We start from the raw sequence: 23,152 nt of genomic DNA, 5'->3' as shown, positions 1-23,152 counted from the left end.
ACTTTTGCATAGGAGTTTTTGACATTCTTTATATCCACGTGTTGGTATTGACAAGATCTACGACTCTCCTTTTTACTACATTAGCTAATTATCGACCGATTTTAAATTTAATAGTATGAGAAGATTACACCGTTTAACGACCATGTAAAATTCATAACTTCTACATACAGACTCCGTTTTCGACTATGTTTTTATCATTATGCTGCTGTTAATAAGATCTTCAATTCTCATTTAGGTTGCATCGGCTAAAACTCGATCGATCTAAAATTCAAATTCCAGGTTGTGCACTACTATGCTAAATCATAGAAAAATCATAACTTCCTCATGCGAAGTCAGATTTGGACGTTCTTTTTATGCACATTCTCCGTTTAACATACAATACGAATTTAGTTTAGATCGCTAAGGCTAAAAAGTAATTTATCAAAAATTCACTTTTTAAGTTACGCAGTGTCGTGCCGGTTTAGCTGTAAAACATCGACAAGTCATAACTTCTTATAAATCGGATTCCGACGTTCTTTATATCTCCAAAATCCTTTTCAGGACCACTACAACTTTCTTCATAGATATTGGTTTTATCTATTATTTTATTTTTGATGCTTATTTTCATTCTTAATTTATTGTACCTTATAAATGAGTATAATGCACATAAAATCACATAATTCACATAATATTCAAGTAATTCCTCTTTATTACTTCAAATTAGGTTACAGTTGTTGACCCTAACTATTACATCATCATACTAATGCTTAGCCTAGAAACACGGGCATTACAATTCTCTCCTCCTTAGGGTGATTCTATCCCGGAATCATGCATCAGCAAACTGATGTAGATAGTGACTCATCATGTCACTCTCTGTTTCCTAGGTTAGGCTCGACCCATTCATATGTTTCCATTGCAAAAGCACTAAGTCGACCATCTTTCATCGTAAATTATTTGTCGTACGGTCAACGATTGCCTCAGGCTCTTCGATTAGCCTCTTATTTTCATCCATCCTTAACACTAAAACTGGAATTATATCGGGAACTTCTCTTCCCAAATCTTATAAGTCCGTTCCACGTTGAGAATTTGAGCAACACCAAATCTCCAACTTCGAATGTCATCGGTCGTCTCTTCTTGTCAGCATAGCTCTTTTAACGTTCTTGAGTTGCTAACATTCTTTCTCTAATCACTTTCAGCTTTTTGGCGGTCTGATGCACAATATCGGGGCCCACAAACTACTTTTCTCTGACCTCAAGCCAACAAGATGGTGTACGAAACTTCTGACCGTATAAAGCTTGATAAGGTGCCATCTTGATGCATGAATGGTAACTATTGTTGTAGGAAAACTCTACCCGGGGTAAGTGTTCGTCCTAGTTACCTTGGAATTTGTCACACCTCCGGACCAGACGGTGGAAACGTCTGGAGACGGGTGACATCATTGTGCAGTATCATAACAATTGAATATAAATAAAACAGAGCAATCCAAACATCATACATTGAGATGACAAACCTACATTGTTTATATATTGTATTTGTTCTTCGGACTACACAAAAGGTACATAAGTAGAAAAGAATCCAGACTACAGCTGAATAGCCTTGCATCAGTATTCCTTGTTACCTGCTTATTAGATCCCTGAGAATACAAGTTGTTTTGAAAATCGTCAACTAAAAAGTAGGTGAGTTCATAAACATTTTTGTACAAAATCGTTTACACTTGTTTAGAATCGTTCTCGTTGTACTTTCAGAAAATCAGGTATTTTCTATGAAATCGTTTGGAGTCTTTCCTTGAAAATCATGGTTATATGTGTGCATGACATTACTTTTGTTCATCCTTATAAGGAGTGATTTTGAAAAGTAGTGTCATTTGTAAAAGCGAGTTGTGTCTGAGAATAGTTCCTTTGAATAGTAACAATCAACCGTCTCAAGAAAAATCCCTTATTTTTAAAAAGGAAATATGATTGAAAATCTTGTTCCTCTTATCAAGTAAAATTGAGTGTGTGTTCTAGTTTATCATTATCGAATTCGTAGGAAAATCGTTTTCCCCAAAAAATCCTATATTTTCTGCTATAAAATAATTGTAAGTTCTGGTTTATCGTTATCATAATCATAGAAAATCGTTTTCTCCAGAAAATCCTAAATTTTCAGTTATAAAATATTCATGTCTTCTAGTTTATAGCTATTGAAAATCGTAGAAAATCGTTTTCTCTAGAAAATCCTATATTTTCTGTTATAAAATATTCGTGTGTTCTAGTTTATCGTTATTGAAAATTGTAGAAAATAGTTTTCCATAGAGTCCTACGCTTTTTACTTTGTAAAATAGCAGTATTTCGACTCTATGCTTGTTAGGAGAAAGAATAATGGCAATTGTAGACATTCTACATAGTGAAAAGAAAGGACAGTCAATGCAACAAATGCGGACCATCACCTATCACGTATAGGACAGTCAACACAACATGTCAAAATTTATTTATGAGGGTTTTGGTTACATAAATTTCTAGTTAATATAACATATTCTATTGAGTCTTTATAACCATACTAATCATGACGAAGTGCCTGTTTTGGCGTTTTTCAGGCACCCTCGGTTTGGAAAAAGACATTTGTCAACCTAGACTGGCCTGTCCAGCTGTAGCGAACAGCGAAGGTGCGGGGTGTCAATCCCGTATAGATCTATACACAAATTCCCGCTCTCCCTCCAAAAGACTCTGGCTATAACTCCTTACAGGACTTAGACGTACACTAATATTTTTATATTTAGTTACTTTTGAGATTTGTCTGACTAGAATATTAACAACCTTTTGAGCAATCGTTAGAGATCCATTATTTGTTAGATAAATAATGAAATTCGTACTTATTGAATAGGAATATTGTTCTCGTTCCATATCATTGATTGTGCTCGTTAACTAGGTGCTCGTGTTCATTCCTTTTCGTTTATTGAAAACTAAGTCATTTTAGTCAAGAGAAAAAGTGTCTAGTTACAATTTATATAAATTTATAACTGCCGGTTATGACACGCAGTTTCTGTTTATGACATATAAAACATTACTTATGTTCTTGGGGGTTTTATGACAGCAACTTATGACATGCAAATGTTTCTGTCATAACGACTCTATTTGTATATTTTCTTGACGCAAACTTTTATGTTGGATATTTATAAAATACTTCCTGATAGTTTGCAAAATAGTCACAAAGTTTTTATTTTCGAAAATCACTAGAAATGGTGTCCACTTAGTAAGGTTCCTTTTTATAACTTTTATATTTAGACATGAAGGCATAGATAAAGGGGTTAAGTTGGGCACACTCAATAGTCGGGAGGTTCTTTTGTACAAAGTATCCTCTGTTCTTTATGAAATTGAGAAATCCTATGTCCGTGAGTATATTACTAAAATATTAATTTAATAATATTTCACACACACATACAATCATTCGTATATAAGCAATTATTCAAGTATTTAGGGAAGATTTGACTTGTACTCTCCCCCAAAAACATTAAAACGTTAAAAAAATGGGGGTATGAGGCTCAACTTGAGTTGGTTGAGGAGTTGTTCAGAGTGAAGATCTCAATCTTAAACTCTTGCTGAGATGAGGAACTTCCCTGGGAGGGATGTTTTCCTAAGGATGATCATCACATATTATTATAAATAAAATAATATGGATTCATCTTGAAATAGTATTAAATATTGGATGAGTGGAGGAGTTTACCTTAAAATTTCCCAGGAAGAAGTTGAGAAATTTCCTTTCAGCAAGATCCCCTGTTCTTGCTTGAAGATGAGCTTTTGATAGGAAACAGGAAAAGTGAGAGAGGATTTGGAGTCTAAACTCCCTCACTGTCGTTGCTTTGGAGTATAAGGAAAAGAAAGGAATCTTTGATGCGTGGGGATCTGGTGGTCCATGCTTGGATATTTGGTGGGTAAAGCATGGAATACTATGATTTGCATGGGAAATGAGGAATTTCATCAAATCACAAGGTCAATCATTTTGTCCTTTTCTTGATTTAGGATAAGTTTTCTAAATCCCAACCATTTATTTTTATGAAGAGTATGCTTAAAATAATTAATTTTAGCATAAAATAATGGTTTTAGGGATCTCAGTTAAGAAAAACACATGTTTAGTGGGATTTCCGACCACAAAATATCTTAAAATGATAAAAAGGTTCGGAATAGTCCAAAATCCGAAGTCATAAGGTGATTTCCGGAGCATTCCTTAGCATTCCGGAGCTATATCTTAAATTTCGGAGGGACTGCGAGGGTCGGAAGCTGGGTGGCAAGGAGTTCCGGAGTCGTTGGACAAGTTCCAAAGTAAACAGTACTTTCCGGAGTCATCAGGCGGAGTTCCGAAGTCAGTAGCAATCAGTGGTCCGGACCGAGGTGCTTCTGAACCGAAGTGGGGCAAGAACTTCCGGAGTTGTGAACCTATCCGGATGAGAGGCTTCCGAGATGAGCTTCCTCTTGGCCTCCTTAGTAGACCTTCCGAACAAGAGGTTTCGGACCAGGAGGGTTCCGACCAAGAGGTTCAGGACCAAGAGGAGTCCGGACCAAGAGGGTTTCGGACCAAGACGGTCCTTTTGGGGTTTCCTCTTCTGGTTTTGAGCTGTTTTCGACTAAGGAAGGTACTTAGGGAGATTTGAGAGATATTGGAGATACGTGGACAGATTTGGGAGAGATTTCACATACTTGGAGAGATTTCGCATACTTAGAGAGATTTGGGAGAGATTCACTATTCTTGGAGAGATTTCGCATACTTAGAGAGATTTGGGAGAGATTTCACATACTTGGAGAGATTTAGGAGAGATTCACTATACTTCGAGAGATTTGGAAGAGATTTCACATACTTGGAGAGATTTGGGAGAGATTCACTATACTTCGAGAGATTTGGGAGAGATTTCACATACTTGGAGAGATTTGGGAGAGATTTCATATACTTGGAGAGATTTGGGAGAGATTTCTCTATATAGGAGAGATTTGGGAGAGATTTCACATACTTGGAGAGATTTGCATTCTAACACTATATGGATCCTTAGGAACTCATATTGAACACTTAGGTGTGCTAGCACAATCTCACAATACTCCTTACTTACCTGAGGACGGAATTTCCTAGCCCAAAGTGCTAGTTGTGACATCATCCCCCTGTTAGAGGGAATTTCGTTCCGAAATTATTTTGAAGGGTAGGGTTATGAACGCGAAAATAGGTGAGGGTACTTTTGATTTAATTGGTCCTCACGTTCCCAATTGAATACCGGTTCACGCCTAGCGTTCTCTCGAACCTTCACAATAGGGATGCAACTTTGTTTTGTGTTCTTAACTTTCTCGTTCATTGTCTCTATAGGCGGATCAATGATTAGGAGGTTCTAGTTAGCCATAGTCTTGTCTAGTGGGACTGGGAGGGTTGTCCGTTAGACACTTTCTAGGTTCGATACATGGAATGCAGGGTGTGTGTTACTAAATTCAGAGGGTAATTAGAGTTGGTAGGCTACAGGGCCGATCCATGCGAGGATCTCGAAGGGTCTGGTGCATTAGGAGTTTAGTTCACTTTTTCTTTAGATTCGAGTTACTCTTCTTTGATGGGAGTTCTTAAATATTACCCTGATCCCTACTTGGGATTTCAAGGTTTTATGGTGTTATCTACATAGTTTCTTTGTTGATGTTTGAAGTCGTGTTTGGGTTAGAACTATCCTTTTCGTGGTTTATCGAATAATCTCGGGTCTAGTGAGTGTGCTATTGGGCGTTTGTCATCTTTTCGGCTGGGTATCTCCCTTCTCAGCCTAATAGAGGATGATCTGCACCTCTGGCCACACATGGCCTTGAGGGGTGCAACTACTATGCTAGAGTGGTAGTTGTTGTCATATGAATACTTGATTATAAGCAAGTGGTCATCCAACTTTGTTAATGTCCACTACACATGCTTCTCTTTGGGGTGTGGGTTCTTGTTTACCTTGACCTCGATAGGTGAAATTTTCTAGAGTTTCGGTGGTCTGACACTTGTGAGTGTTGAACACATGGAAGGAGAAATATCATAACCTGGGTCTTTGCTTAATCAGAGACTATGAGTTACTAGGCCCTTTCTTGGCACGACCTTTTGAATGGTCTTCTAGGAATCGGGATCCTGGTGTCCTAGAAGTAGAGTTTTCTAGGTCTTAGGAGTTGGTACTATGGTCACCAAGGTTGAGTTTGTACGATGTAGTTGGACTTATGAGTCTTAGATTATCTTGGGAGTTTTCTCCCTAGGGTCTTTCCAACCTAATATTAGATCAGCCTCTGCCAGTTCTTTGTTGCTGGTTGAGCAAACCTCCAATTCGGGGTAGCGAGTATCGATCCTTGAGGATGGGTTTTGTTTACCTTAATCATAGTTGGTGATACCTATGTTGATTTCATTTTTCTCCCCTTATGAGTTAGACAGGTGCCCCTATGTTTAGGGATTAGGTCTGATGTTTCCTTTACATAATATGCCGATCTTATGATCATACACTATTCTCTTGTGACTATGCTAAGTGGTGTCGGGTGTTAGGTCATTGAGGTGACTCTAAGAGTCGAGGTGATTCTATTTTCGCTTAGCACGTGGTTGAGGTTTCCAAGATGTTTTAGGAACCTTTGGAGGAAGTTTGGAAGCCTTTCGGATTCCTTTAATGCCTTTTGCTCCGTGATTTTTAAATCTTTATTGGGGCTAGGGACGTGTGGCAATTCTTACACCAGGACTTAGGTGTCTAGTTGCTAGGGATTTGCCATTACCGGCTGAAAGAGTTTCGTTACCCGGTGGAGTAGGAGGAAAGTCTATTGGCAGAGCTCGAGGTTTGTAAGGTGAGGATCAAGCATGTCCGTGTCAACTGATGACATTGGACTCCTTACTGTTACATCAATTTGAGGAGACAATGCATTTTATGTTCATGTTCCTATCGTTACTAGTTTTGTTTTCGTTGTTACCATTCGGTCTATCTCGTTTCTTCTTATTAGGTGTTCTAGTGTTTGTGTTCTTATCGTTGGTAGTTTCGTTTTCATTATTACCATTGGGTCTATCTTGTTTCTGCTTGTTAGGTGTTCAAGTGTTTGTGTTCTTATCGTTGCTAGTTTCGTTTTCGTTATTACCATTGGGTCTATCTTGTTTCTGCTTGTTTGGTGTTCTAGTGTTCGTGTTCTTATCGTTTCTAGTTTCTTTTTCGTTGAAACCGTTGGGTCTATTTCGTTTTTTGTTTGTTAGGTGTCCTAGCGACACAAGGGTGCTTCTATAAGGCAAGGGAATTCGTAATCTGAATTTTTCCAGGCCCCTTCGCTATAGATGGATGTGACCTAACCGTACATACTTAAGATCTTAGGATCTTTAGAGATGGTTGGCTGTGGGGTTCTGTCCTACTCATTATTCAGCCCCGGGGCAGAAAGTAAGACGGAATCACACGTTCTTTGTTCGTGGAATCCTAACCATGTGTGATACTAACGTTTATATGGAACCATCATGGTCCATTTGTAAGGATCCCTAGCTTCCCGTAATTTACAGGATTTCCTCTAATGAGACAATAGTTTTTAGATTATATCTTTAGTTGGCAAAACTGTTTGTGATAATTTGATGCTTAAGTTTACCGTGGAACGTAACAAGAGCTGTGGTAGGGTTCCTTGTCGTCAACTCTTGTCTAGTCATTGACTCCTTCGTTACTCATATCCGTTGGACAATCTCTCTTGAGATGTCCTATTGCACCACACTTATGGCAAACTAAACTTACTTCTGGGTTGCAGGTCGGGGAAACACATGGGGCCGGGGCCCTACAGTAGCGCGAGGTGTGCCCCATCTTGTTGCACTTTTTGCAAAAAAATGTTTGGCAGACTCCCCAATGATGGTATTTGCACTTGTGGTAGGGTAGATTGTTCCCAAGGTATGGTTGTCTCGGTGTGGGAGGAGTAGGGTTAGTAGGGGTAGGGACTGGTCCCGCTTGTTGCCTTAGTAAAACTCTGAGTCGAACTACCTCCTTTTTCGTTCCCGAACTTTCGTTTCTTGTTCTTAGGTTTTGTTCTTTTTTTTACTGCATGGGTGAGTTGTTCTTCATTGGTTTCCTTGGTTGTTGTTACGGTTGAAGCTACCGACACTGCTTCCAACTTCGTTTGTGTCGTTGGCATTGAAGTATGCCATGACGGCTGCCACAACTGCTGTTACAATGGCTTGGAAAGTGGCGGAGTCTATTCGGAGGATAGGCGCATGGTCGGGGTACTGGTTACCTTCATGAGAAGACATAACTCTGTGGCACATGAAAAATGGGCTTGTAAGTACTCGTAGTTAGTCCCAAGTGAGTTTACTCGTATAATCCTAACGTATTGGTGTCAATCAGTTCAACCTACATCCCCATGATGCAGTTATGGTGGAGGGTGGGAACATGTATTGTCTGACGTAAAGTCCGTCGTCATAGCACATAGTTAGCAATATGGTTAACGGGTTTGGTTGTATGGATTTTTGGAGGATGTACTCCTCTTGTTTCACTATTACTGATTGCGACTAAGGGTATTATGAACCTAAGGTGAGTAGTATGGTGATCCTTTTTTGGCGTACCAACTGCTTGGCCATTTTACTTATATTATGAGTGCCCTTTTTGTGTTCCTTATGCTGCTAAGACTGTCCTAGCTTTGATTGCTATGAGTTGTAGTCTCCAAATGACCATTTCCTCTTTTAAGGGGTGTATATGGTCTACATAGTTCTCTGGTCCTACTGGTGGGTTTCGTAAGGCATTTGGAATGGTGTTCTTGTTACTTGTGGGGGATCGAATTTACACTATTGCACACCGGGTTTTGCATATGGTCTTCATCACTCCATGATGGAAGGTTGGAAACTGGGAGTCAATTCGGGTTACTCTTGACCCAAACGGACATCTGATCTGCGAGGGAGTTGGCTCTCGGATTTCGGTGCGCGTCGATTGTGGATCAGATTGTCTTTTATGGAGATGCGCCCTGAACCAGGTAGGAGTCAATTGCTTAACTTGTTTTTGCGTGGGTATCGTTTTGTTTCTAGGTATGTCTATTCCAGGAGTACTTATATAGGTTGTTTATGTATCTGGGAAGAGAGAGGCGAAAGGGTATCGGGTTTACTCTTAATTGGGCAAAGCTTATCAAGGGTTTCCTTGGCGCTTTTAACCTTGTTGGGTTCTTAATCAGAATTCTCCCTTTCACAATTCATCTCTAGGTATCCCTTAGGATCCATTTCTGGATTTTCCTCTTGGGATTCTTTTTGTCTCTCCTTGCCCCATCCGCAAATCATCGTGATAGGTTTGTAGAAGTCTGGGTGAGGAATTTCAATTACGTCGTTTGTGCAAGAGTCGCGGCTCGAGATATACAGGGATAGTTTAGGTGTGAGGGTTTATAGTATCCTAAAATACTCCTATAGTATTTTAAACTTGATGTTCGAATTCTAGTATTCTCTTGTGTGCATAGTTATTAGGTTTTACGTTTGTTGCAACAACACCATCACTCCCAAGCACATGTTGGTCATATCTCAAACAAATATAGTTGACCATGCTATATTGATCCCAGATATGATTACATAACTACCCAAGTTTGACTATAGTGTTCAACCTTTAGTTACTTTTGGTTTTTCTTTTCTATGAAATTGTTTGCAGTCCTGCCTTGAAAATCATGGTTATATGTGTGCATGACATTACTTTTATTCGTCCTTATAAGGAGTGATTTTGAAAAGTAGTGTCATTTGTAAAAGCGAGTTGTGTCCGAGAATAGTTCCTTTCAATAGTAACAATCAACCGTCTCAAGAAAAATCCCTTATTTTCAAAAAGGAAATATGGTTGAAAATCTTGTTCCTCTCATCGAGTAAAATTGAGTGTGTGTTCTAGTTTATCATTATCGAATTCGTAGGAAAATCTTTTTCCCCATAAAATCCTATATTTTCTGCTATAAAATAACCGTAAGTTATAGTTTATCGTTATCGAAATCGTAGAAAATCGTTTTCTCCAGAAAATCCTATATTTTCTGTTATAAAATATTCGTGTGTTCTAGTTTATCATTATCGAAAATCGTAGAAAATCGTTTTGTCCAGAAAATCCTATATTTTCTGTTATAAAATACTCGTGTGTTTTAGTTTATCGTTATTGAAAAGCGTAGAAAATCGTTTTCCATAGAGTCCTACGCTTTTTACTTTGTAAAATAGCAGTATTTCGACTCTACGCTTGTTAGGATAAAGAATCATGGCAATTGTAGACATTCTACACGGTGAAAAGAAAGGACAGTCAACGCAACAAATGCGGACCATCACCTATCACGTATAGGACAGTCAACACAACGTGCCAAAATTTATTTATGAGGTTTTTCCTTACATAAATTTCTAGTTAATATAACATATTCTAGTGAGTCGTTATAACCATACTAATCATCACGGAGTGCCTGTTTTGGCGTTTCTCAGGCGCCCACGGTTTGGAGAAAGACATTTGTCACCCTAGACTGCCCTGTCCAGCTGTAGCGAACAACGAAGGTGCGGAGTTTTAACCCCGTATAAATCTATAAACAAATTCTCGCTCGCCCTCCAGGAGACTCTGGCTATAACTCCTTACAGGACTTAGACGTACACTAATATTTTTATATTTAGGTACTTTTGAGATTTGTCTGACTAGAATATTAACAACCTTTTGAGCAATCGTTAGAGATCCATTATTTGTTAGATAAATAATGAAATTCGTACTTATTGAATAGGAATATCGTTCTCGTTCCATATCGTTGATTGTGCTCGTTAACTAGGTGCTCGTGTTTATTCCTTTTCGTTTATTGAAAACTAAGTCATTTTAGTCAAGAGAAAAAGTGTCGAAGTTACAATTTATATAAATTTATAACCGTCGGTTATGACACACAAGTTCTGTTTTATGACATATAAAACATTACTTATGTTCTTGGGGATTCTATGACAGCAGTTTATGACATGCAAATGTTTCTGTCATAACGACTCTATTTGTATATTTTCTTGATGCAAAATTTTATGTTGGATATTTATAAAATACTCCATTATAGTTTGCTAAATAGTCACAAAGTTTATATTTTCGAAAATCACTAGAAATGGTGTCTACTTAGTAAGGTTCCTTTTTATAACTTTTATCTTTAGACATGAAAGCATAGATAAAGCGGTTAAGTTGGGCACACTCAATATTTGGGAGGTTCTTTTGCACAAAGATTCCTCTGTTCTTTATGAAATTGAGAAATCCTATGTCTGTGAGTATATTACTAAAATATTAATTTAATAATATTTCACACACACATAGAATCATATGTATATAAGCAATTATTCAAGTATTTAGGCTAGATTTGACTTGTACTCTCCCCCAAAAACATTAAAACGTTAAAAAAAATGGGGGTATGAAGCTCACCTTGAGTTAGTTGAGGAGTTGTTTGGAATTATGGAGTGAAGATCTCAAGCTTAAACTCTTGCTGAGATGAGGAACATCCCTGGGATGGATGTTTTCCTAAGGTTGATCATCATATATTATTATAAATAAATTAATATGGATTCATCTTGAAATAGTATAAAATATTGGATGAGTGGAGGAGTTTACCTTAAAATTTCCTAGGAAGAAGTTGAGAAATTTCCTTTCAGCAAGATCCCCTATGCTTGCTTGAAGATGAGTTTTTGAGAGAAAATGGGAAAAGTGAGAGAGGATGTGGAGTCTAAACTCCCTCACTGTCGTTGCTTTGGAGTATAAGGAAAAGAAAGAAATCTTTGATGCATGGGGATCTGGTGGTCCATGCATGGATATTTGGTGGGTAAAGCATGGAATACTGCGATTTGCATGGCAAATGAGGAATTTCATCAATTCACAAGGTCAATCCTTTTGTCCTTTTCTTGATTTAGGATAAGGTTTTCGTAAATCCCAACCATTTATTTTTATGAAGAGTACGCATAAAATAATTAATTTTAGCATAAAATAATGGTTTTAGGGGTCTCAGTTAAGAAAAACACGAGTTTGGTGGGATTTCCGACCTCAAAATATCTTAAAATGATAAACAGGTCCGAAAAAGTCCAAAATTCGAAGTCATAAGGTGATTTTCGGAGCTTTCCTTAGCATTCCGGAGCTATATCTTAAATTTTAGAGGGAAGGATGAATACTCCGAGGGTCCGAAGCTGGGTGGCAAGGAGTTTCGGAGTCGCTGGACAAGTTTCGAAGTAAATAGCACTTTCTGGAGTCATCAGGCGGAGTTCCGAAGTCAGAAGCGATCAGTGGTCCGGACCAAGGTGCTTCCGAACCGAAGTGGGGTAAGAACTTCCAGATCTGCGGACCTATCCGGATGAGAGGCTTCCGAGATGAGCTTCCTCTTGGCCTCCTTAGAAGACCTTCCAGACTAAGAGGTTCTGGACCAGGAGGGTTCCGGACCAAGAGGGTTCCGACCAAGAGGTTCAGGACCAAGAGGGTCTTTTTGGGGTTTCCTCTTCCAGTTTTGAGCTGTTTTCGACAAAGGAATGTACTTAGGGAGATTTGAGATACATGGAGAGATTACGGAGAGATTTTGCATACTTAGAGAGATTTGGGAGAGATTCACTATTCTTGGAGAGATTTCGCATACTTAGAGAGATTTGGGAGAGATTTCACATACTTGGAGAGATTTGGGAGAGATTCACTATACTTCGAGTGATTTGGGAGAGATTTCACATACTTGGAGAGATTTAGGAGAGATTCACTATACTTCGAGAGATTTGGGAGAGATTTCACATACTTGGAGAGATTTGGGAGAGATTCACTATACTTGGAGAGATTTGCATTCTAACACTATATGGCTCCTTAAGAACTCATATTGAACACTTAGGAGTGTTAGCACAATCTCACAATAGTCCTTACTTACCTGAGGATGGTATTTCCTAGCCAAAAGTGCTAGTTGTGATAGAATTCTAGGGTACATGGTCTTACCATATCTTCTAGTGTTTGAAATGTTATTTCGCTCTAACCATCATTATGTGGATGGTAGGTTGTACTTAAACACAACTTCTACCCATTTCCTTTTGTAAACTCCACCAAAATCTTGACGTGAAACAACTATCACGATCTGATACAATCGTTAAAGGAACACCATGAAGTCTTACTACCTCCTTCACATAAGCATTTGTAAGCTTATCCACAGACCACCTCTCATTGGCTGCTATGAAGTGTGCACTCTTTGTGAATCAATTCACGACTACCCAAATCATGTCATGACCGTTCTTCATCCTAGGCAGTTTAGTCACAAAATCCATGGTGATGTCTTCCCTTTTACCTATGGGTATAGGTAAAGGTTCTAAACTCCCATACGGTTTCTGATGTTGTGCCTTAACTCTCACACATGTTACAAACTCTTCCACATACTTTGCGACATTAAGCTTCATCGTCGGCCACCAATAGTAGGATTTCAGATCCCTACACACCTTAGTGCTGTCGGCATGAATCGAGTACATTGTCTTGTGAGCTTCTTCCATCAGAAGATTTCTTATTTTGTCCATCTTAGGTACCCAAATCGTATCTTGGAATACCTTCAATCCTTGATTACTCGTACCGAACACCAACGTTTTGCCTATACGTTATTTCTTTAGGTAATTTTTCTTTAAAGCTTCTTCTTGATCTTTCTTGATGCTTTCCAGAATCGTTAAGACAACTTTAATTCTTAATGCTCTCAGCCTTTTTCTTTCCAAGTTTACTTTTCGACTTAAAGCATCAGCTACAACATTTGTTTTACCAAGATGGTAAACTATTTCACAATCATAATATTTGAGTAACTCTAGCCAGCATTGTTGTCTCATATTCAATTCCTTCTAATTAAAAAGATACTGGAAACTCTTATGATTAGTGAAAAGTTTGCACTTCGTGTTGTAAAAATAAAGCCTCCATATCTTTAATGTGAATACTACCGCTGCCAACTCTAGATCATGAGTGGGGTAGTTCTTCTCACTCTCTTTCAATTTTCGAGAAGCGTATGATATCACTTTATCTCTTTGGGTCAAAACACAACCTAACCCAACTCCAGATGCATCGCTATAGACTGCGAAGTCTTCAACTTCGTCAGGTAAAGAAAGAATTGGTGCTTCACACAACTTCTTCAATAATTTCTCGAATGCTTCTTCATGTTTCTCACTCCATGTATATGTAGCTCCTTTATAGGTCAAAGTTGTTAATGGAGCTGCTATCGAAGAAATGCCTTGGATAAATCTTCGGTAATATCCAGCTAATCCCAGAAAGCTTCGAATCTCAGTGGGACTTTTTGGCCATCCCAATTCATCACAACTTCAATCTTTGTTGGGTCAACCATTATTCCTTATTGGTTAACCACATGACCCAAGAATTGGACTTCTCGAATCCAAAAATCACATTTGGAGAACTTTGCATACAACTTCTTGTTTTTCAAAACTTCTAACACTTCTCGCGGGTGCTTGCCATGCTCCAGATGGCTCTTTAAGAAAATCAGAATGTCATCTATGAACACGATCATGGATTTATCAAGGAATGGTTTACAAACCCTGTTCATCAAATCCATAAATGTTGTTGGAGCATTGGTTAGTCCAAATGACAAAACCAAGAACTCATAGTGTTCGTATCTTGTTCTGAATGTGGTTTTCTCAACATCTTGCTCTCCTACTTTCAGTTGATGATATCCCGTCTTAGGATTGATCTTTGAGAAATAGATCGAACCTTGTAGCTGATCGAATAGTTCATCAATCCTTGGCAATGGGTACTTGTTTTTTTTATCGTTGCCTTGTTCAGCTCTCTATAGACTATGCACATCCTCATGCTTCCATCTTTCTTCTTCACGAATAATACCGAAGCACCCCAGGGGGATGAACTTGGTCTAATGAACCCATTGTCCAACAACTCTTACAGCTACATCATAGGCTCCTTCATCTCTGTAGATGATAATCAGTATGGTGCTTTTGCTATTGGTGTTGATCCTGGAAACAAGTCTATTCGAAACTATACTTGTCTATCAGTGGTCAATCCAGGAAGATCTTCAGGAAAGACTTCCAGATAGTCACACACCACTAGTATTCTTTATATCTCCTTCTTCTCCTTCTTTGCATCGATCACAAATGCCAAGTATGATATGCATCCTTTAGACCAACAGTTTCTAGCTTTCATCAGGGAAATGATTCCAGAATTTGTTCTATGTTTGTCTTCGTACACCATAAACGACTCTCTTTTGGGTGGGTTTACTCTTACTATTTTCATCTTGCATAGTATCTTAGCATCATTAGCACTAAGCCAATCCATTCCCATTACAATGTCGAAGCGATTCAAGTTGATGGGAAACAACTCCTCGTGGAATTTATTCCCATTCAAGTCGATGACGATGTTTTTAGTGCAATTGCTAATAGTTATGAACTTACCACTGGCAACTTCTACAACTAGAACATTATCAAGTTTATCTACAGGTTTCACCAAATTTGTGCGATACAAAGGAGTAGTTTGCTCCCGAATCAAACAATATATTGGCAGGCAATCCATTTACAAGAAAGGTACATGATGTAACATCTATTGCATTCTTTTTGGCTTCCAGTGTCATCTGGAAAGCTCTCGCCTTGGTCCTTGGTGGAACGTTAGGCCTTGCTGCCTTCTTCTTCTTTGGGTAGTCTTTCGAAATGTTCCCTTCCTCATTACATGCATAGCACAATCTCTTATTGGATTTAAACTCGTTGGCGTAATGCCCAATCTTTCCATTCTTGGAGCAAGTCACCTCCTCGCTACATTTCCCAAAGTTTTTCTTGTTACACTTCTCACACAACTTAGCTTTGCCTCTTCCTCCTCCAAATTTCTTCGAATCAGAATTCAAGAATTTGCCCTTCTTGTTTGGCCTTGAAGATCCTTCAAACTTCCTTTTTTCTCCAACTTCAACCTTGTTGGTTGCTCTTCCCTTGATCATCTCCTCAACAGACTTGGCAGCCCAGATAGTTGCTCAAAAAAGTAAGTGCCTGGCGTAATTACACCGCGTACTCCCATGGAAGTCCCTTTGCATACTTATCGATTTTCATTAGCTCATCAGGGATGATGTACAAAGCGAACTCCTTCTTGTCTATGAAGGCATTGGTGTATTCATCAATGGACATGCTGCCCTTGTTTAACGTTAGGAATTGGCTCTCTAGTTCTAGCAGATTTTGGGCCGAGCAGAATTTGCGTTTAAAGTGTACTAAGAACTCTGACCATGTTAGTTGTACTGGCTCATTGGGGATTATGGTCTTCCCCAGAGCGTTCTACTAGCAAACATCATCACATCTGAACTAGCGCACTACATATGTGGTTTGTAGCTTGACCTTGCAACCACATGTTATGAAGGCTAACTCCATATCCGAGATCCAGTCCATAACTCTAACAGGATCATCCTTCCTAGTGAATGCCAATGGCTTGCAATTGGTGAAGTCCTTATACTTGCATCCGTTCCTTTCGATTCCTTCATCTTGGTTATTCCTCCTAACCACTGCCGGTTCAGCTTGACCAACGGTTCTACTGTAATCCCCTTCTTCTGACTGTCCGTCATTTAGTTTTGGTTGTTCAATAGGTATCGTAGGTTTATCCCTATTATTCAGCAACATTTTCCTCATCTATTCCCACTTTTCGACCATCATAGCCCGAATCATGGCTTGCACTCCTGCCATCGTGATTGGCTCAGGTGCAGCTGCTACTTTCGGTGCACGCTCAATCACAGGCCGCTGCTTAACATTTCCATTAGCGTTTTTTCTTTGAGTTCTCACTATGTCGATCTATACACCAAAGTAAGTGAATTTAGATCTTTATTTCTGATAGACGTTTAAATCTTCCTTGTTACTCCGAAATGTTACACGCTAGTTCTAATATCGTAGTCGAACGTTTAGAAATCTGAACACATAAAGTTTCAGATCCGGTCGGCAACAAACCATGGATCCAATCAAATAATAGCTTATAAGGCATCTTTATAGCTATAACATAAATCATTTAGCACATAAAAGAATTTTAGGCATCTTTCCTAAAATAAGCTAGTACTCGTGTCTAAAATATAGTAGACACTCATCTAACAATCATCGCTTAGCATTCTAAGTTGAAGTCTAGGAATCCTACATATTCCTAGTTCACTTAAACTAATACTCTTATACCAACTGTGACATCCACATTTTCATGGCCAGAAAAGACCGAGCTGTTTATGCTTTATCTAAACATCAGAGTATACTTTTAAAGAAATATGTTGCGGAATTTGTTCCCAAAAATATGATAAAGAATTTATCAAAGAATTTATGAAGAAATATATTTTCATTATATTAAAACTTCGGGATGTCATTGTCAATATAGATCAAAAGCATAAATAGAAACAACATAGGCCTTACAACGTCAATTTATTCTAATGGCCTATAAACCATTAATCTCTCATCAGATCATCACTTTTGTGCTCTTTTGCCACTACCTTTATACAAGAAACTGAGTGGGTCAGGCTTGGGATCCTGGTGAGTACATAGGGTTTTCAACCCACATTAATTAATTTCATTAATTTTGTCAAATCATTCAACACAATTACTCATTCCCATTATCCTCACCTTACCCCCTAGAGCATCTAATATAAGGCACCTAGCCTAAGCATTTTCATTGGGGTGACAACACTACTTAGGGGATTCCTTAGCAATACATGTCAAATAAGGCAACCATGAGGGGGATGGAGTACACTAGTTGAACACGTAGTTCAAATAAACACCTATAGGTTGCAAGCCTGTTAGTGTTCCACTTGACTATATAGAATAGTCTGTGGTTGTCATCTATACTCCACTAGATGACTAGATTCGTCGTAAACATCGAGGCCTCTCATCATTTTATCACACATCAGCTATTTCATCTACCCATGTTTTACCCAACATTTTCATAGATATAAAATATATATACAGTTTAAATTATTTAAAACATGTATAAATCGTTCATCCAACATAGATATCAAGAAAACAGATAATATGCACACATAGCACGTAATTTATATTAAATATTTCATATCTATGTGTAATATGAAAGTAACTATGCACTCACTTGTTAAAGTGGTGATTCCAACTTGGATAGGGCTTCGCTTCTTAACAATATGATTTCCTTCGATGAAACCTAGTATTATTACTGCTAGATTTTAGTCCAATATTTATCGCTACTATTTATGAGCGATACTGTTTTATAAGTGTTAAACAATACTTTTCAATCACTATGTACAGAAAGGGGCCAAACATGAAACACCGGAGGGCAGGACCATTTTGGCATTATAGCACTTCTGAAATCCAGCAACCTATGCGGCCCTTCAAACCAGATTCTCCATACCGCGAATAGTTATAAGAGATTATAATAGCACTTTATATTATATTTTATATATATATATATATATATATATATATATATATATATATATATATATATATATTATTTATAAGTTCATAATAGCGATAATAAACTTAAACATAAGTTATACTTAAAGTAGGGAAAACATAACTCACTTACCGGAAGGTTTGGCTAGGAACCGAGCTCTATGGGGGTAGAACTTTGGAGCCGAAAGTTCATCTTCTCGGAGCCTTCTGGTGCTCCAGGACTCGCCTCTTAGCACTTGGGAAGTACTAGATGTTGGAGGAGGTTTAGAGAGAAGTAAGAGAGAGAAAGAGAGAGAGAGAGAGAGAGAGAGAGAGAGAGAGAGAGAGAGAAGGGTTAAGGTGTGAGGAAAATGACTTCACCTCGCATGGTATTTATAGGATGAAAAATGGCTCAACTCAGGGAGTTCTGAACCACCAACTCATCGATTTGGGTGCAAGGTGTCACCATCTGGTGGCAAGGCGTGTGGAGGAAGCAATGGCTCAGATCGTGCCATGTCACCCAGTTCACATCAGCCCATCCCGACTTTTAAATTCTGTTACTTTCACGTACAACCTCCATTTTCAACGTTCTTTATATCCACGTGTAGGTATTTACAAGATCTAAAACTCTCATTTTCACTCCATCGGCTAATATCGACCGATTTTAAATTTAACAGTATGAGAATATTACACCATTTAACGACCGTGTAAAAATCATAACTTCTACATACGGACTCTATTTTCGACTGTATTTTTATCATTGAGCTCCTACTAATGGGATATTCAATTCTCATTTAGGTTGTGTCAGCTAAAAATCGATCTGTCTAAAATTCGAATTCTATGTTGCACACTACTATGCTAAATCTTATAAAAACCATAACGACCTCATACGAAGTCAGAATTGGACGTTCTTTTTATGCATGTTCCCAGTTTAACGTATACTACGACTCATGTTTAGATCACTAAGGGTAAAAGTTAATTTATCAAAAATTCACTTTTTACGTTACATGGTGTCGTGTCGGTTTTGCCGTAAAACTTCGACATGTCATAACTTCTTCGTTATAACTCGTCATGTTCAACCCTTCTTTACAAGGTGAAATAATTTAATCCATTAAGTTAAAGCCCCAAACTCCCATCTCTGGTCCTTAACAATGTCTTAATGGATAAAGTGTCCACCTTTATTTATTAAGACACTCGAATCAAGCAAGATCTAAACTTTATGCACTAAAATGATCTAAATAGCCGACACACCTTGCATGGGTTAGAGAACATGCACAAAGAACCAACTTTCCAAGTACAAAAGGTCTATATAAAAATCCTAGGTTCTCAAAAGATGTTGGAGTCATCTCAACTCACGGCTCTCAGCCAAAATGGGACCAAAAGTGCATTTTAATGACATTAGATATGATCTAGAGATTCAAAGATAAAGTGTAACGCCTGTGTTTCTGGGTCTGTCATTAATGTTGATATAATAGTCTAGGTTAACCTTTGTAACCCGTTTTGAAATATTAGAAGTGTATTATTTGAGTATTATGTGTTTTGTGCTTAATTGCTTAATTATGTGGTTTGATTAATTAAGAATAAAAATAAGCGTCAAAATTTAAGTGTAAAATAAACTCGTTATCTTTAAATAACGTTGTAATAGTTGAAACGAGGTTTCCGAATATATATAGAACGCCCAAATCTGACTTTGTATGAGGAAGTTATGATTTATTGAAGTTTCGACTTAGCGGTATGCAGCCCGAAATACTCGATTTGAGATCGAGCGGTTTTTAGCCGAGACAATCTAAACGTGAATCGAAGATCTCGTTGTTAGTATCAAAGAGATGAAAAGTTAGGCGAGAACGGACGTCGGATGAAGAAGTTATCAATTTATAACGGAAATTTTCTGTCCCGGCTTATTAACAATAATTAATAAAAATAAATTCAAAATTTGCCGTTGTAGAGCATAGTCTCACCTACGCGTGGATATGAAGAACGTCGAAAACGGAGTTCGTATGAAGAAGATATGAATTTTCAAAGTTTACTAAATAATTAATATTTAAATTTAATTATGAAATTCGGCCTTATCCGAAGGGGAGTCACCGAGCTTATCCGAGGTATGCCCAGCGTACAGCGAAGCGTGACGTCCCTCGCACTCGATTTCTTCGGATGACGAACGCCACGACGATTTCGGACGTTTACGCCCCCGCGTACAGGCGTACGCCCAACGTACGTGTGAGGCTCAGCCTCCTATAAATAGGATGCGAGGGCAGCCGGCTCATTTGATCTTTTTCTCTCTTCTCTCTCCCGTTTTTCCTCGATTTGCGTGCCAGAAGTACCCCGAAGCCCCCGTAATATTCCCGAGCCCCGAAACAAGTTTCCTAGCCCCGAAGATCCTGAGAAGTGCGATTCCCAAGCCGGAGCTCTGTCCGCGAGAAGTTCGATTTTTGTGGAGATCTTCCAGATCTGCTGAGGATTACTACTTCTACAAGCCGTAGTGTTGTCCGATCATCTTCTGATCAAGTGAGTGTGTAGTTACTTTCTTCTAACGCATAATTATGAAGTATTTTATACGAAATACGTGTTATGTGTATAATTTTGTTGTTATATGTGTGAATGCATATTCACTCTCTTCTATTTCATAGATCCGATTTATTCTCTATGAAATATGTGTTATATGTGTCTGCCTCATCTGTTATGTGGAATATGTATTGATTAAAGCATGCTATACAGGTTTTTAAACTATGTATAAAAATGTATATTTTTATCTACTAATATTTTGGGTAGAACATGGGTAGATAATTGGTGTGTAATAAATAGATGAGAGGCCTCGATGTTGTTGTTGTTGACCTAGTTATTCAGCGGAGTATGGATAACGACCACAGACTCCTTCTAGATAGTCTTGTGGAACGCTAGCAGGTTCATAACCTGTAGGTGTTATGAACGATGTGTTCACCGGTGTACTCTATCCCCCTCATGGTTGCCTTTATGATATCTATTTTTGAGGAAACCCCTTAGCAGTAATGTCCGTCCCGATGAAAATCCTAGATTAGGTCCCTTAAGATAGATGTTGTTTTAGAGACGTAAAGTGAGGATAAGGGGAATGGGCAATCGGGATAGTGATTGGTTGGTGAAATTTGTAACAACCCGAAATTTGTTCGTCGCCAAGAACCGTTCTACCCGGAAAGTCGCCGTTATCGGATTCGTTCCGATTTCTCTTTGAAATTTATTTGTATAATTTATATGTTTATTTTATCCTAATGAGTGTCTAAAGCACTCAGGAACTTATATTTTTTTCGCCCAAAATCATTATTTTATAAGTTTTAAAAATGTTCCCGTCGGGTGACGGAAACTCAATCGGGTGCGACCAAAAGCCGCGTTTAGCGCCGGTATCGGGTAAAATTCCACCGTGTGCAAATTTTAGGAACTATATAAACATGTTTCAGCTTTCATTTGAAGCTTTTCCTTCTCTCACTACTCTCTCTCTAACCTCTCTCCAAAATCCAAAGATTTGTGTCCAAAACTCAATTTTAAGGCTTCAAATCCTTAAGGTACCTCCCTAGCCTTAATCTATAGCATCTTTAGCCTTCAAATTCGAGAATTAAACATGATTTGTGACCACATACATGAGTTTACGGCCATGGAGCATGCATGGGCCGTAAACTCACAATAAGTGGGGTTTTGAGCCTTTAAACCCTTCCTTGACTAGTTTGGACCTTGAATATGGCTATGGGACTTTAAAATATGTAATCTAAACATGTAAAACTTGAACTTTGTGATGTTTGGAGGAGTTTACGGCCAAGGATCATCCTTGGGCCGTAAACTCACATAATGAGGGTTTTCATGCCCTTAAACCCTTCCAAATCACCCCTATAGCTTAGATATGAATTATGGGACTTTGATTCTTGCATTTGGACACTTGAAACATTAACTTTGGGGGACTTAGATGATTTTACGGCCAAGGAGAGTTCTTGGGCCGTAAACTCCCCAAAACTTGGCATAAATCCCATTCTAAGGTGTTAGAAAGCCATCCAACACCACCAAAAGCCTTGGAATAAATCAAGGGACCAACCAAAAATACTTTGAGGGCCTAAAATACAACATTTATGGGGTTTCTAAGGGTTTACGGCCAAGACATGTTCTTGGGCCGTAAACTCCAAAATTTTTGGTGATAAGATGCAAACTACACACCCCTAAGGCCCTTAGATGAATTTTAGAAGTCCTTTCATGCAAGTTCTAGACCTTAAAACACCTTGGAGCACCATGTATTAGAGTTTACGGCCATGAAGGGAGTTTCATGGGCCGTAAACTCCACAAACACCTCAAAAGTCCCATGCAAACTCATGTTAGGCCTTGGATAAAATCTACCAATCACATGTGATTTGTTCTAGTAACAATTAACATCATTTTCTTGGACAAACAAGGGTTTACGGCCATGGATCTTGCTAGGCCGTAAACTCCCATCAAAGAGGGTCAAATTGATGTTTTAAATCATTCCAAGTCCTTAAACCTAGTCTAGAAATTATCCCCTAAGTGTTGGAAGTCCAAAAGGCACCATAAAACACCCATCATGAGTTTACGGCCGTAAACTCATGGGGAAGGGTGTTTTGGCCGTAAAATCCCTTAATGGGAGTGTTCCTTTGATGTCCCAACTCATTTCCCAAGTCCCTTGTGCCATTCATGTCCCTAAACGCCACCCGGGTCCCACCAAACACTTGTATCGGAGTGTTATCGCGACCTGAAGCAATTGTCCCTATCCGACAATCAATCTAAGTCCTAATTAGATACAAATGTGTATCTTTACTTCATAATTAGGAACCTCGTGCGTTTACAAGTCCCGACTCAACTCTTAGCATCCAAACCGTCTCGTACCTCGTTCGGTGAGTTCATACCCCTACGGCTTTTTCACTGTTTTCAATGTTTTCAGGGGGGGAATACA

Source organism: Lactuca saligna, chromosome 5 (assembly GCF_052625555.1).
Source record: "Lactuca saligna cultivar CGN05327 chromosome 5, ASM5262555v1, whole genome shotgun sequence".
Taxonomy (NCBI): domain Eukaryota; kingdom Viridiplantae; phylum Streptophyta; class Magnoliopsida; order Asterales; family Asteraceae; genus Lactuca; species Lactuca saligna.
Note: the sequence above shows the minus strand (reverse complement) of the source record.